This window comes from Pelodiscus sinensis, chromosome 4 (assembly GCF_052426305.1).
Source record: "Pelodiscus sinensis isolate ZL-2025 chromosome 4, ASM5242630v1, whole genome shotgun sequence".
Classification (NCBI taxonomy): Eukaryota; Metazoa; Chordata; order Testudines; family Trionychidae; genus Pelodiscus; species Pelodiscus sinensis.
Genome location: NC_143055.1, coordinates 85,142,382 through 85,155,976, shown reverse-complemented (window position 1 = coordinate 85,155,976; position 13,595 = coordinate 85,142,382).

Below are 13,595 nucleotides of genomic sequence, written 5' to 3'. Positions count from 1 at the left end.
TATCACCTCAGGTTTTGCAGAGTCCAAAGGGTCAGCTCTCTCTGTAACAAACAGAAAGTGTGAAATGTATATGCAGTAGTGTTGCTTGGTAGTTTGATTGGTATGGTATAGGGATGTGAACAGGTAACTGGTTACCTGGTAAGCATCACCCTTACCTTACCAGGTGATCCTTACCAAGTGACGCTTACCAAGTACCGGTTAACTGGTACCTGGGAGAAGTCCAACGCCCATGGCCTGCCACATAGTGGGGGGTGTGGCAGCAGCAGCCAGGAGCCCCTTTAGGGGGAGGAGCACAAGCACTCTCCCTTCCCCTCCTTTCCCCTCCCCCCTCCACACGGGGCTTTTGGCTCCTGCTGCTGGCTCACTTGCGTGAGGGGAGGAGGAGGCAACAGTTGGGAGTCCATGCAGATGAGGGCAGGAGCAGAAGCCCCCCCTACCATGGGAATAACTTAAAAACAAATTTCCTGCTTAATCAGTTAAACCTAAAAGTGAAAAGCAGCTGGCCTAAAGAGGCCCCTCAACATGCATGTTTTAATGTAAAATGAGTCCATTAAATTAAGATTATTTTATTATCCCATGCCAACCCTGTGCAGAGTGTAAGATACTGGAGACAAGGAACTGATTAATAGTTAAGAAATGGGTGGCAAAAAATGTCATGCCCTATTCAAAAAATGCTAAGAGTGGCTGTGAGGTTATGCTTCTCCACAGTCTTATAAATAATATTGTACGGTAACTCAAAACTTAATGGAAACATTGTACAGTGCATAGACAAAGGCATTTTGTCAATCAATTTAATATTTTTTCCAGTTTAGCCACATGATCACAACTTTCAAAGTGCTTGTCAGATTAAAAATTGTATGTTAAGAAAATTGATTTCCTCATTTCTGTGTTTAACATTTCTGACTATTAATATTTTAATTTCAAAACTCTAATTTTTTCACTATTTAGGCTATATTTAGGATATATTTTTTCATATCTTTAATTTTAGATAATAGAAATAGATTAGTCATTTACACTCTTAATTTTCCCTTCAGATTCTCTTACATCAGCACAATACTGCAGTGTTGAGTCTCAGGCAATACAGGGGAATTTTGTTTTCCAGATAACTGTTTACACTTGAATTAAAAAAAAGAAAAATAGAAAAATTTATGATGACAGAAAGTTTTACAAAATATTGTTTTCAAAAGATAAAATGTGGGGCAAATGTGGCCTGAAAGAATCCCTTGATAATTCATGCCTCTGGGAGAAAGGGGAGTTTGCGGGGGAAGGTTGATGAACAAAAAGTGTCCACTCTTTTTTCTCATGAAGCATGAAAAGTTTTATTTTTAAGAAAATTATGGGCTATGTGAAAACAGAGCTTTATAAATAAAATATATATGTAACTTTAACTACTGAATTGTGTTTGTTATCCAAAAAATGCAACAATGCCTGGTCCAAAGCTCAGAGAAGACAGTAAAAAAGACTCATATTTACTTCCATGAGATTTGCATGAGGCCCATCTGGAAAAGGCTAAATTAGCAATAATGTTAATGGCACCCTCCTCCCCAATGTTTCTGATGTATTAAACAGATATTAGATTCAGATTATTTAAGCAAAGTGTGACCTTTAGATTCAGTAGACTTCCAAGTTAATTGAGTTATATCTAATGTTCTTGTGCCATTTTATGTGTCATGAGACTTCATTGTTCATATTTTTGGAAATTTGGTTTTAGGCTATTCCCTAGCTCCTGTTCAGTTTTTATAATGTGGCTTTGTTCCTTACACTGGGGTTGGAAGTCTCAGTTTAGAGATGTTACTCAGTATATTTTCATGGTCCCTTAAAAATCACTCTAATCTACAGCATACATGTAATACCAATCTGAAGTCATGTGCAGATGATTTCTCAGAAATGGTAACAACATTCCAAGACTGGTTCTGAATGGTCCATCTATTGTTTTATTCTTTAAGTCCATATAATAAATACTTGCCACATTTTCAGTTGTGGGGTCATCTACCTGCTTTGGAAAGAAATCTGAAGTAGAATCTGTTTCCTTGTCTAGATGCAGTATAACAACTGCAGGAGTGGCTAGACAAAATGCTAGTAAAGTTGAACCTCTGTAAATTGGAACTCTCTGGTGTGACCTCTGTGGTCCAGCAGAACCACAAAAGTTCCAGGACTAAAGAGTTCTGGTGAAGGGCTGGTGGATAAGAACCTAGCAGCCTGGCAGGGCAGTGAGCTGCTGGCAGTGAGCTGCCAGCGGGGTTGAGAGCCCAGCTCTCTTTAGCTAGGTCTGCTGGGCGTGCCCCATCTGGTGTAGCAGGCAAGGGGATATGAGGGACTGGCAGGGCAGCAGTGCTGGAGGAATAGGAGGAGTGGGCTGGCAGCCGGTGTGGGGGTGTGGGCTGGTAGCAGGGGGGCCAGATATGACCTCCCCTGCTCCAGTAAAATCCCTCATCTGGGATGGGTCAGGTCCCAAGGGTGCTGGAGCAGGGAAGTCCAACCTGTACAGGGTCAGCAGAAGACAATCCTCAACAAAGCTTTCCAGGTGCCAGACCAGAAACCTTTGGTTATCTTGTATATAGTATAGAAATGTCTTGTGCCTTGGATTTTATGAGCAGAACCAGGACAATGTCAATATCCCCCGGACCCATTTTTTTTTTCAAATCTCTCGCCACCTCATATTTTTGGTCATATTTTGTTACTAGGACCTAGTGAAGTCAATGAATCTGCACATATGGCTCGAGTGAACCAGTTTTGGCTATCCTTATGAGATTAAGGGCTAGATTAGCACACAAATAGTCTGTGTCAAAATATTCTCTTTTTTAAATTACCCCATTTTCTCCCTCTCCCTTCTGGCCATGTGGTTGTTTTTTAGGGCTTATTATTTGATTGTGGATGCTTGAGGGAAAGGACTGTCATTGCAATGTGCTTGTTCAGTGCCTTGAGGAATTGAGCCTGTTAACCATTTATTTGCAACTCTGGACCCCTTGCTCCATTTATGTGAAGAAGTGGGTATTTATAGTAAAGCCCATTTGTAAGAATTAGTGATAAAATACTTATTTATCATTAATAGGGTTAAAAATGTATTTAAGCACCAGTGATGTTCCTGGCACTAGACAAGTCACTAACAAAAGGTCCAAATTTGCATTGAGTCTATTCATGGTAGCTGGCACTGTGAACGGTAATATTTGGGGTGCTGGATCAGAAACTGTCACATTAAGGGCCCAGTCTTGTAATGAGATCCCTGCTACACTGACATGAGCGAGCCCATAAACTGTCTTAGGGCTCTTCCTCCACAGATTTCAGGGTCTCTATGCTAGGAAAATGACCTGTTGCTGACCTGCATTTGTATAGCTGGGGAAAAAATGTTTTATTAGAGACATTTCAGAAAATATTAATATGTACATACATAGCCTGCTAGCTACCAGCATTGTCTTCAACACTGTGTCAATTACTTATTCCTATCAATTATGATGTGGTGCTGAAAAGGGCCTTAATATCTGGTGATAGAAATGTAGCCGTGTTAGTCTGGTGTAGCTGAGGAGAGAGGTTTGTAAAATGTGGTGTTGGAGAGTTGTCTGGTTGCAAATCTGGTGGACTGTCTACGTTAGGGTTGCAAATATCAGTTCAATTAATCGTTCTGGTGGTAACCAATCTAGTTAAACTGGCTCTCAGGAAGTTTAATTAAATCATTTACAAGAGCAGCTTTTGCTCCTGGAGCCTTGTATCCTCTGCAGCTTCAACTAATTTTAAAACCAATTTGAATGGTTTGGCAATCTTGTCCTGTGTAGACCAGGCTACAGTGTTAAAAACACAGTTGCTGTGTCTGCACCAGCTTCTAACCCAGGGATGGGCAATAATTTTTATAGGGAGCCACTTCACCAGTGTTGGTAGTGGTTACAGGTTGGCCCCAGACGGGTCAGGGCCTTAAAGCAGAAGGGGCAAGTCCTTCTAGGCACCACGTGTGAGGTGGGAAAGGAGACTTCGTGTGCTCCCATGGGGCAGGGGAGCACAGGAGGTTTCACACACACACACACACACACACACACACACACACACACACACACACACACACACACACCATTTTGAATAGATGGTGGTTCCCTCTGGGGCTGTGTGCCCCAGCCGGGGGAAGGAGACTTTGTGTACTCATCTGCCCCCAGGTCTTGACTGGCCTGCCCAAATGGCTTGGCGGGCCGAATCCAGCCCATGGGCCGTATCTTGCCCATCCTTGCTCTAACCATGACTGCCTCAAGTGGAGTTGCCTCTGTGGCCGTGCAATAGTGCAAGGTTTCCTGGAACATGCTAGTGTAGACAGGCATATTGCTCTGCTTGTTTTCAGTACAACACTGCATAGTCCCTGCTCATAGGAGAGAAAGAGAAAGCCATTTACTTGCTCTGAGACCAGAGCATCAAAAACTCAACGTGGAGCATTACACTGAAAACTGATAACCATACACTAGAGAAAAATGAGGATGATGGACAGCACCAGAGGATCAAATCAGCTTTAAAGAGAAACATGTAGCGTTTAAGCTAGCTTTGCTTTGGTAACAGGCAGTTACAATTACTAGATGATGAGAGCTGCTCCAAGCAGGGATAATTGTCTGTTATAAAAGGCACTGCAGTACCTTGAGACCGATGAGCTACCTTTAATGTGATTATACTCCATCAATCAAAGTTATTCCTCTGACAGAACAAACAGGTACTGCCTCTCTGATTTGCTTTTGCCAAAGATAAAAGAGGACACAGCTGAAATAACACATATTTGAGTGCTTTTCATCTGGAAGAATCCAGAAATGTATGTGTGTACGTATGTAATGACTAGATAGACAAATATATATTAAAATCCCACAGAGCATAACAATATATGTTTGTATTTGTTTAATGCTTTAATGAGCACTGTAGTGCTGAAGGTGCTCTATTTTGAAAAAAAAATAAACCTAAGTTTTCACCACTCTCAATTGTCAAACATCCCACAAGCACTTTTCCTGTATGCTTAATGGTGTTAAGTTTAACTTAATGTCTTGACCAAATTTCAGTTAAGGTAATTACATTCTACCTGCCCAAATTGCCCCAAAAGGGTCACCATGTTTGTTTGTTTGTATGTTTGTTTTGTAATGTAACACATTTTAAAAAAACATGGAAATTGTATATAATGCAAATAATGTGTGTATAGTGCTTTGAAGTAAAATGTAAAGATATGAAATTTGCATCAAGAAACTTAACTTCAAAACTAGATGTAAAACACAACTAAAGTGATAAGAGACTGGTGAATATGAGTTATGAGAGGTGGGATGGGATGAAAAGAAATGGAAAGGGAATGCTTTTTGTGGATTTGTTTCCCTCCCCTACAAAAAGTAGAGTATGTTTATTTTGCATTTCTCTTATTATATACATTTTATGATGATTAAAGGTGGGTTTTTTTATTTCAATTTCAATTTCTCCTTTAGAGAGTAGAAATTGCATTAGAGTAGAAAGGCTTCAAGGGAAAGTCTGTTGTTTGGAGGAATTTGAACAAAAGAGAAAAATCAAAGAGTCTTCCTTACTTCATTGAAATGCCCTCTGAAAACATATTTGTTCTACAAAGCCTGTCAACATGAATATATTGAAGTAAGTGTACAACATCCATTTTAAAATAAAATGTGACACTGGAATTTTCCTATGACTCCTGAACTCCAACATTAAATTCATTGAGCCATTTAATTAACCACAAGCAAAGATTTTGATTTTATTTCCCATCTGAAAAATGGCTCTTCCTTCTGACACATGGGTCAGATTCTCCGCTGGTGTATTTTGGCCACCTGAGAATCTGATTCAGTGGTGGGGCAAAGTTTCAAAAGTGACTCAGCAGCTGAACCATCACTGTAATGTCCTGCAGTAGCTGTATATTTCTTCCTTGAGCACATCCCATCCAAGCACAGACCAGGCCTGACCCACTTAACATGAGATTTGATGAGATCACAGTGTAAGACTGCATAAGCGCAGGTCATAAATTTGAGTTATGCCCATTCAGCATGTTGCTCTCTGACAATTATATATTGTATTTCATGAGTGCTGAGGTACCCTCTATTCCTATGCTTTCACATCTTTTCCTTCTCTGCCTCTTTTCCAAATGTGTAATAAATATTAATTTAGATGATATTATAGCTATCACAAGTGTCCTCTATTGCCCTGCACAATAAACTACTTCAGTCTAAATGTCTTGTGTGTTTTTGTATTTGTTTCACTATGCTCAGTGATTGAGAGAGGGATGCAAGAAAGATGATTTCATAGGTGGTGATCAGTTGTGTAGCCCATTCGTTCCCTTTGACTTCCAGCAAAAGCATGAACTGCATGTGTGTTTGTCATGCTCTGACCTTTCAAATGGTATTACAGAGTGGGCTGACTGTGCCACTGTGACGGGGTGAAGCAACCCCGTCCCTTGTCAGCCCTGCAAGCCGCGGGCGCCGGTGAAGAAACTGCCGCTGCGGCCAGGGCTGCCCCGGCACGGCAGGGAGCCGGAGACCTGGCACGTCATCAGGGCTCACCCGGGGGAGGCGATGACGCCACCGGCGCACCCGGGCGGAATAGGGAGGGGCACCCAGAAGTGAGGGGGGAAAAGGGTGCCGGCATGGGACTGGGGGATAAAAAGGACGAGCCAGAGGAAGGAGGGGGGGAGGAGAGGAACGGAGAGCAAGGTACGGAGGAGGGAGACCGGCTTGAGTGCGCAGGCTGGTAATTGACCAGTGGAGTGGAAACGACCCAGGGCAGGCTGCGGAACCCGAGAGCAGGTGTGTTTGGGGGTAGACACCCCGCCTGCTACCGTCAGGAGGCACGCTCCTGACGTTAGGGCCCTCGGTTGGGGTCCGGAGAGAGGGTGGGCCCGGACCCCCCACTCCGCCCCGGGTGGGCTTTAATCGCTGGACAAGCAACCACAAAGGGGACAAGAGGAGGGCATATCGTGACAGCCACCTATTAAGGTTGCCTATCACATCTCATTTTCAGTTGCTTGTAACTTTGCCAGACATACATCATTCAAGATGAAGTTTTCTATGTAAGTTGTTTGCTTAAATCTGTATTGATTGATTTTAAATTTGGGCTAAAATGGTTGCCATTTCTAAGGAACAAGGTTAGAGAAAAATATGTTTTGCTCATGTTGAATTCTGGCAAGCTTTCTTTTGAAAAGCTCTTGCACCTTGCATGCTTTGGTGGAGGGACTTAAATTTGACATGGACTGGAGACTGAGACTGTCTTCCACAGCCCTACCTTCACTTACCACCCATGGGTGTTAGCGAGATGCCACAATGGAATTTCTGGGGAGCTTTTTCAGCTTGCTTTTTTAAAAACATAGGAAAGTATGCAGCTAACTACTTTAAAAGAATATGATTAAGGTTACAAAGTCTAGCACCCAGATGTTAGGAGATGGTAGAAGTAAGGTTGTCCCTGCAACCGTAATTTGGTCTCTTGTGCTTATGCAATATAATACAGCCTGATTTTGGGATGGCAAAACTTGAAAGTATCAGAGCTAGGTTTTTTTTTATCTGTTAACCAGATAACCAGCCTTTCACAGCAACTGCACCTGAAGAGAGATTGAATCCCTGCTACAGCTATACAGATAGCAAACACAGTCAGAATTAGTCAAACAGAACAAAAGGCAGAAGCAAACTTGAAAAACTTGGAGCCAACTTCAAAGCTATAAACAGACACTTGAGTGTGAGAAGTCATTATCATAAAACCCCTGAGGCAAGGAGAGTGAATTATGAGGCTAAGAAGGACAAATTGCAGCCTAATGCATAACATGTAGAAAAAAATCATATCCCAGGAGATTGTGTCCAGCTAGAAGTGTCATAAATGCATGAAATATGGTCATTTTGCAGCTTTTCTGCTCCACAGTACTCAGGGAGTTAACTTATATTAGACAATCAAGACCCATTGCTTCTGATGACAGAGCCTGTATAGAGAGTGAAATTGAATATTCATTGGCAAGAGTATTGCTTTTACAATTGAGTCAGGAGCCACATTCAAACTCAGAAGGAACTTATAGTCACATTCAGCACTTCCCTGAGCTGAAGTCAGATGGCAAAACTCCAATTAGCCCTAGAAACACTCTGAACTGCATAGGCCAGTTCACTATAGAAACACCTTACAGGGACAAAAACTATGCATCCAGAGCTTATGTGGTCAAAGGACCAAAGATCAACTGCCTCCTTAGGTATAGCATTGCAGTCATGTTCTACCTGTCTAGTGAGAAAGGTGGAAGAATTTGAGGGAATATTTGGTGATAGTGGAATTGTGAAGGGAGCTGCAGTACAAATAATGTTAGGAGACAGTGATGAACTATGCATTGTATAGCTACATTACTTCATAAAGCGGAAACTGAGTAAAAGAGAATGGAATGGATTAGTATAACGGAGAAAAACAAAGCCATCGGCATGGTGTGTCCCAGTGGTATCAGCTGTAAAGAAAAAAAAAGGAAAAATACAAATCTGTTTGGATCTTAAAAGAGGTGCTACAACAATTGTGAGAAAAATATATCCTCCCACCACTGGATGGCTTCTTCCCAAAATGAAAGAAACTACAATATTCACAAAGTAGGATGCCTCAAGTAGATTCTGGCAAATTTGTTTACCCACAAAGAATGCTAAAGTGACTATATCAAATCACATCCTTTTGGAGAATTTTCTTTTGAAATTTACCTTTTGGAATTACCAGTGCACCTCAGATTTTTCAGAGAAAGATGACAGAACTGTTAAATACAAATGGAGTTACCATTTTCATGAACAGTATTCTGATATGGCTCTTTGACGGACAAACACAACAAAACTCTCAACAAAATCCTAAACCTAAACAATCAGTTCCAACAAAACCTAAACAAGGAAAAGTGTGTATTCCACCACCCCAAAAAGAGTTTTAGGGATAGACAAACAAAGATGGAGTCAGTTCTAGCCCTAAGAAACTAAAGGCAAATTGAGACTTGAACACACCAACTAGTGTAGCAGAACTGAGATGTATACTGGGGATGGTAAATGACTTTGGTTGATGCCCACAAGACCTTTGCAGAGTAACTGAACCTCTGAACTATAAATGTCTGACACATCTTAGGTATGGAGGTCAAATAAAAAAAAACATTCAAAAAGGAAATTATCTCAACACCTCCAGTTTTTATGTACTACTATGTGAATGTACCAATAACGATCAGTAAATATGCAAGCAGATATGGCCTAGGTGGAATACTGTTACAACAACATGGCTCTGAGAGGACTGCAGTTGAATTTTGCTCTTGTACCCTGTAATGAGTTGTGATTCACCGCTGTGGGCCCACCTGCTGGTCATCTTGGCAATCGGCTCTTCAGCCTTATAGTGCCTTCTGCTATCTCAGGGGTCAGCAACCTATGGCTCTCAAGCCAAATATGGCTCAGTATGGAACCAAATATGGCTCTTCTGTCATTCTCAAAATACATGCAACTTTTTAAATAAAAATTAAAATTTAATTAAAAATTTTAAAACACATAATTCCTCATGTGAAGATGGTCTTTTTTTATCTACTTCACCTTTAACCAGAGGTGAAAGTAAGGCGGTGTGCCCTGGTGAAAACCAGCTGTGCTGCAGAAGAGCTGGCTGGTGCACTCTGCTCATTTAAAGGGCCAATTGAGGGCACGCTGTAGGGGATGCATATGCGCTCCCAGCAAGGATAGTGAGAGGGGCTAGTGGCAGCAGATGCCTCCATCTGGCCGCAGTGGTCCAGCTCCAGCTCCAGCTCCAGCTCCAGCTCCAGCTCCAGCTCCCAGCTAACTGCTTCAGTCTGTCCCCAGACACCATGCTCTTGGGGTTGGGCCGCAAGGTCTGCCCCAGTAGCCCCAAGACTGCTACAACAGCCCAGCCACAGTGGCCCATCTTGGGCTCTGTCCCCTGTACTCTGGGGTCCTCCCCTCTCAGGGTTTCCTATCTGCAAATGGAATGGATTTGTATACCCACTGCCAGGCATCATCTAGCCCCTGCCTCAGGGGCAGACTGCATTCTGCAGTGGCCACTCATCATAGGCAATAGAGGGGACCTACTGTCATCTTCTATCCTGGCTTGGAGTGGTGTCAGGCCAGAGCTCCCCAGCTCTGTCTGCCCCTCCCCAACACTGCTCTGTCTCAGGAAGCCTCTGTAGCTTCCCTGAAAACCAGGTCCTTCCTGCTTCACATCTGGAGCAAAAGTGGGCTCTCCTCTGCGCCAGGAGCCCCTATTTATACACCCCAGCTGGGCCCTAATTGTTTGCTAATTGCTGCAGCTGTTTGCTCCACAGCTCTCCCCTGTCCCATAGCTGGGTTTAACCCAGAGGTGGGCAATAATTTTCATAGGGAGGCCACTTAATGAATTTTGCTATGTGGTCGTGAACCAGCCTCAGCCTCTCTGAAGGGGTGGGGCCTGGGGAGGAAAGGGCAGGGTTGGGGATTAGCCTTTCCCCAAGGTTGTTTGGAGTGGGAGGCTTTGAAGTAAAAATACAGCAAAAGGCTCATGGCTTCCGGCCTTGAAAGTAGGAATAAGGGATCTTCCGGAAAAGGCCTTATTTTCCGCAAGATCCCGTCTAGACTGGCGCTTTTCTCCGGCAAAACCCCGAGCCGGAAAAAAGCGGCAGCCATGTTCATGCAAATGCCACAGGGAATATTTAAATCCCCCGCGGCATTTGCAATTCCGACTGGTCTCATTAGCATCCCTTTTCCGGAAAGGGGTGCCAATGTAGACACAGCCCTAGTGTTAGACAACGGACATAATTTACTGACGATGAAATTTAAATCCTTCTAGACAAAAATGATTTTGATATTGCTGGCAACCCACATTACACAGAAGTGAATAGAGAGACTGAGAGAGCTGTGCAGACAGCCAAGAAAATCCTACAGAAGCAGGAAAATCCATTCCTTGCTCTCCTGAATAACAGATCAACACCAATAGCAACAACTAGATATAATCCAGGACAACGCCTGATGAGAAGACAAATCAAACTACTGTTCCAACTTTGGAAATGATCTATCTCCAAAGTGGCTAGACATGAAGAGAGTAGCCAACTCAGATAAAAAGGCTGAAAGAACCCCTGAACACTTTTTCAAAAGACATCACTCAGAGAACTGCCAGGTATAGAACCTGGTGTCTATGTTCACATGAAATTGGATGGAGAAAAAGGATGGACAACTCCACCAGTTGTAAGGAAAAAAAATTCAGCCCACAGATCACATGTGATTGAGACCAACAGTGGAGAATTCAGTAGAAACTGTCTGCATTGATAGCTTGTTCCTCAGAAAAAACAATCAAGAGCACGTAGTCTACAGAGGGCAGATGCTGAACAAGAAGAATCAAGGTTCCAAATAAAACACAGCCAAATATTGCAACTAAAGGACAGCCAGATTGACCATGTTGTAACACACCGAGATTGTGTAATTAGAAAATCAGTACAACTACGAGACACATTAAAGACTGATCCATATTGAACTTCAAAGACAGCATGATAGTGTAAGCATTGTAAACGTAAAATTTTAGGACTGTCAAATGTAATGGGCGAGATGGAATGATAAACTGAATTATACGTTCAGCCACTAGGTGGCACCATGTATAAAATACTTTGCTTTTAATAGCTTCTGCCTCACCTGGCAGAGCTATTAAAGGATTTTCTGCTGAATACATCTGGTGTATGATGAACAATCTCTTTAGTCTGTCCGTATGTGGTATAGGAACATGACAAAGGAGACCCTGAGCACGGAAGCAGGGATGGGGATGGGGATGGGGAAGAGCTTGGTGAAAAACCTAAAGAACATGACCTATGAAAGAATTGGGTTTGTTTAGTTTAGAAAAGAGAAGATTGAGGGGATATCTGAACATGTTAGCAGTTTTCAGGTATCTAAAAGGGTGTCATAAGGAGGAGGGAGAAAACTTGTTCATCTTGGCCTCTGGGGATAGAACAAGAAGCAATGGGCTTAAACTGCAACAAGGGAGGTTTAGGTTGGACATTAGGCAAAAGTTTCTTACTGTCAGGGTAGTCAAACACTGGAATAAATTGCCCAGGGAGGTTGTGGAATCTCCATCTCTGGAGATATTTAAGAGTAGGTTAGATAAATGTCAGTCGGGGATGGTCTAGACCCGTGGTCCCCAACACAGTGCTAAAGGCTAAAGGATGCCATGGCGCCCGCGGGGGCATTTGCATGCACCCGCCAGGTGCTCGGGGCTGGCCTGGCCCCAGGCACATGGCGCACGGTGAGCGCTGGCCCCGGGCACGCGGTGCTTGGCTGGGGGAGCGCCGGCCCCGGGCGCGCGGTGCTTGGCGGGGGGAGCGCCGACCCCGGGCGCGTGGCGCTTGGCGGGGGGGAGTGAGTGCCAGCCCCGGGCGCGCGGCCCTTGGAGGGGGCACCGGCCCCGGGCGCGTGGCTATGGGGGGGCCCCGCCCCCGGGCATGCAGCTATGGGGGGGGGCGCCCCCGGGCACGCAAGTGTCCCCGCCCCCTGGTGCCCGGCGGGTGAACGGCCACGCCCCCTGGCGCCCGACAACCTCAAAAGGTTGGAGACCACTGGTCTAGACAGTATTTGGTCCTGCCATGAGGGCAGGGGACTGCACTCGATGACCTCTCGAGGTCCCTTCCAGTTCTAGTGTTCTATGATTCTATGAAAAACAGAGCAAAAGATGAAACTGGGCTGGAAAGCGGGGGAGGGGGGTGGTCTCTGAGCAGGACAGATGACAAAGTAGCAAGGGGAACATGGCAAGGAGATAGGTAACAAACAATAAGAGGGGATCTCTGCCCCCAGGTAAGACAGAGGAAGACTGTAACAATCAGTGAAGGGGGCCACCGAAGTCCAGTATCAAACTGGGGGAGAGGAGGGAGTAATGAACTGCAAGGCAAACAGTGGGGAAAATGGGGGGGAGGAGGGAATCCAAGGGAGGCATGTGATCATTCTCTTCTGCAGTAGTCGCAGGGCAGGTAACTGTAGGCAGGCAAGCCTCCACTAAATGGTCTTGAGCAGCATGAGTGATGAGGGAAGGCTCTACTCCATTCCCCCGCTGCCACCTGCCAGCAGCCAGCAAAGCAGGGGTAGGACAGCAGCAGCCACCTTCTCCAGCAGCAAAGACAGCAATGGCAAGTCCTGCCCACAGTGCCACAGGTGCACAGGGAACAATGCAGGGATTACAGGATGAGGAAGCATTGTCTTAGGGGACTGAATTCTATTCCTGCTTGTACTATAGTGTTTTGGGGTAATGCTAGACCAGTTCCTTCACCCACTTAAGTACTACAATGATAAATGCTATCGACCAGTGGTGCGCAACCCATGGGTCATGACCCCCAAGGGAGTCGTGGATGTCTTCCTGGGGGCTTGCCATGCCACATGACTGCCAACGGCAGGGCCCAGCTATGGGAGGGGAAGTGTTGAAAAGAAGTTGTGCACCACTGCTATAGACAGCCCATGAGGAAATTAATAGTTCTGTCTTCACAGCAGGGCTTGAACAGTATGCAATACATAAGGACCAGGTCCACACATTAAACAAGAAGAATGCAAAATATTGAATAGCTGCTCATTATTTGAAACACCATCCATTTTGAGTACTTCTGAGGCAAGAGTCTTGTGTAAAAATGCAATGTCATTACAACTCTTTAATTAGTCACAGTTAAC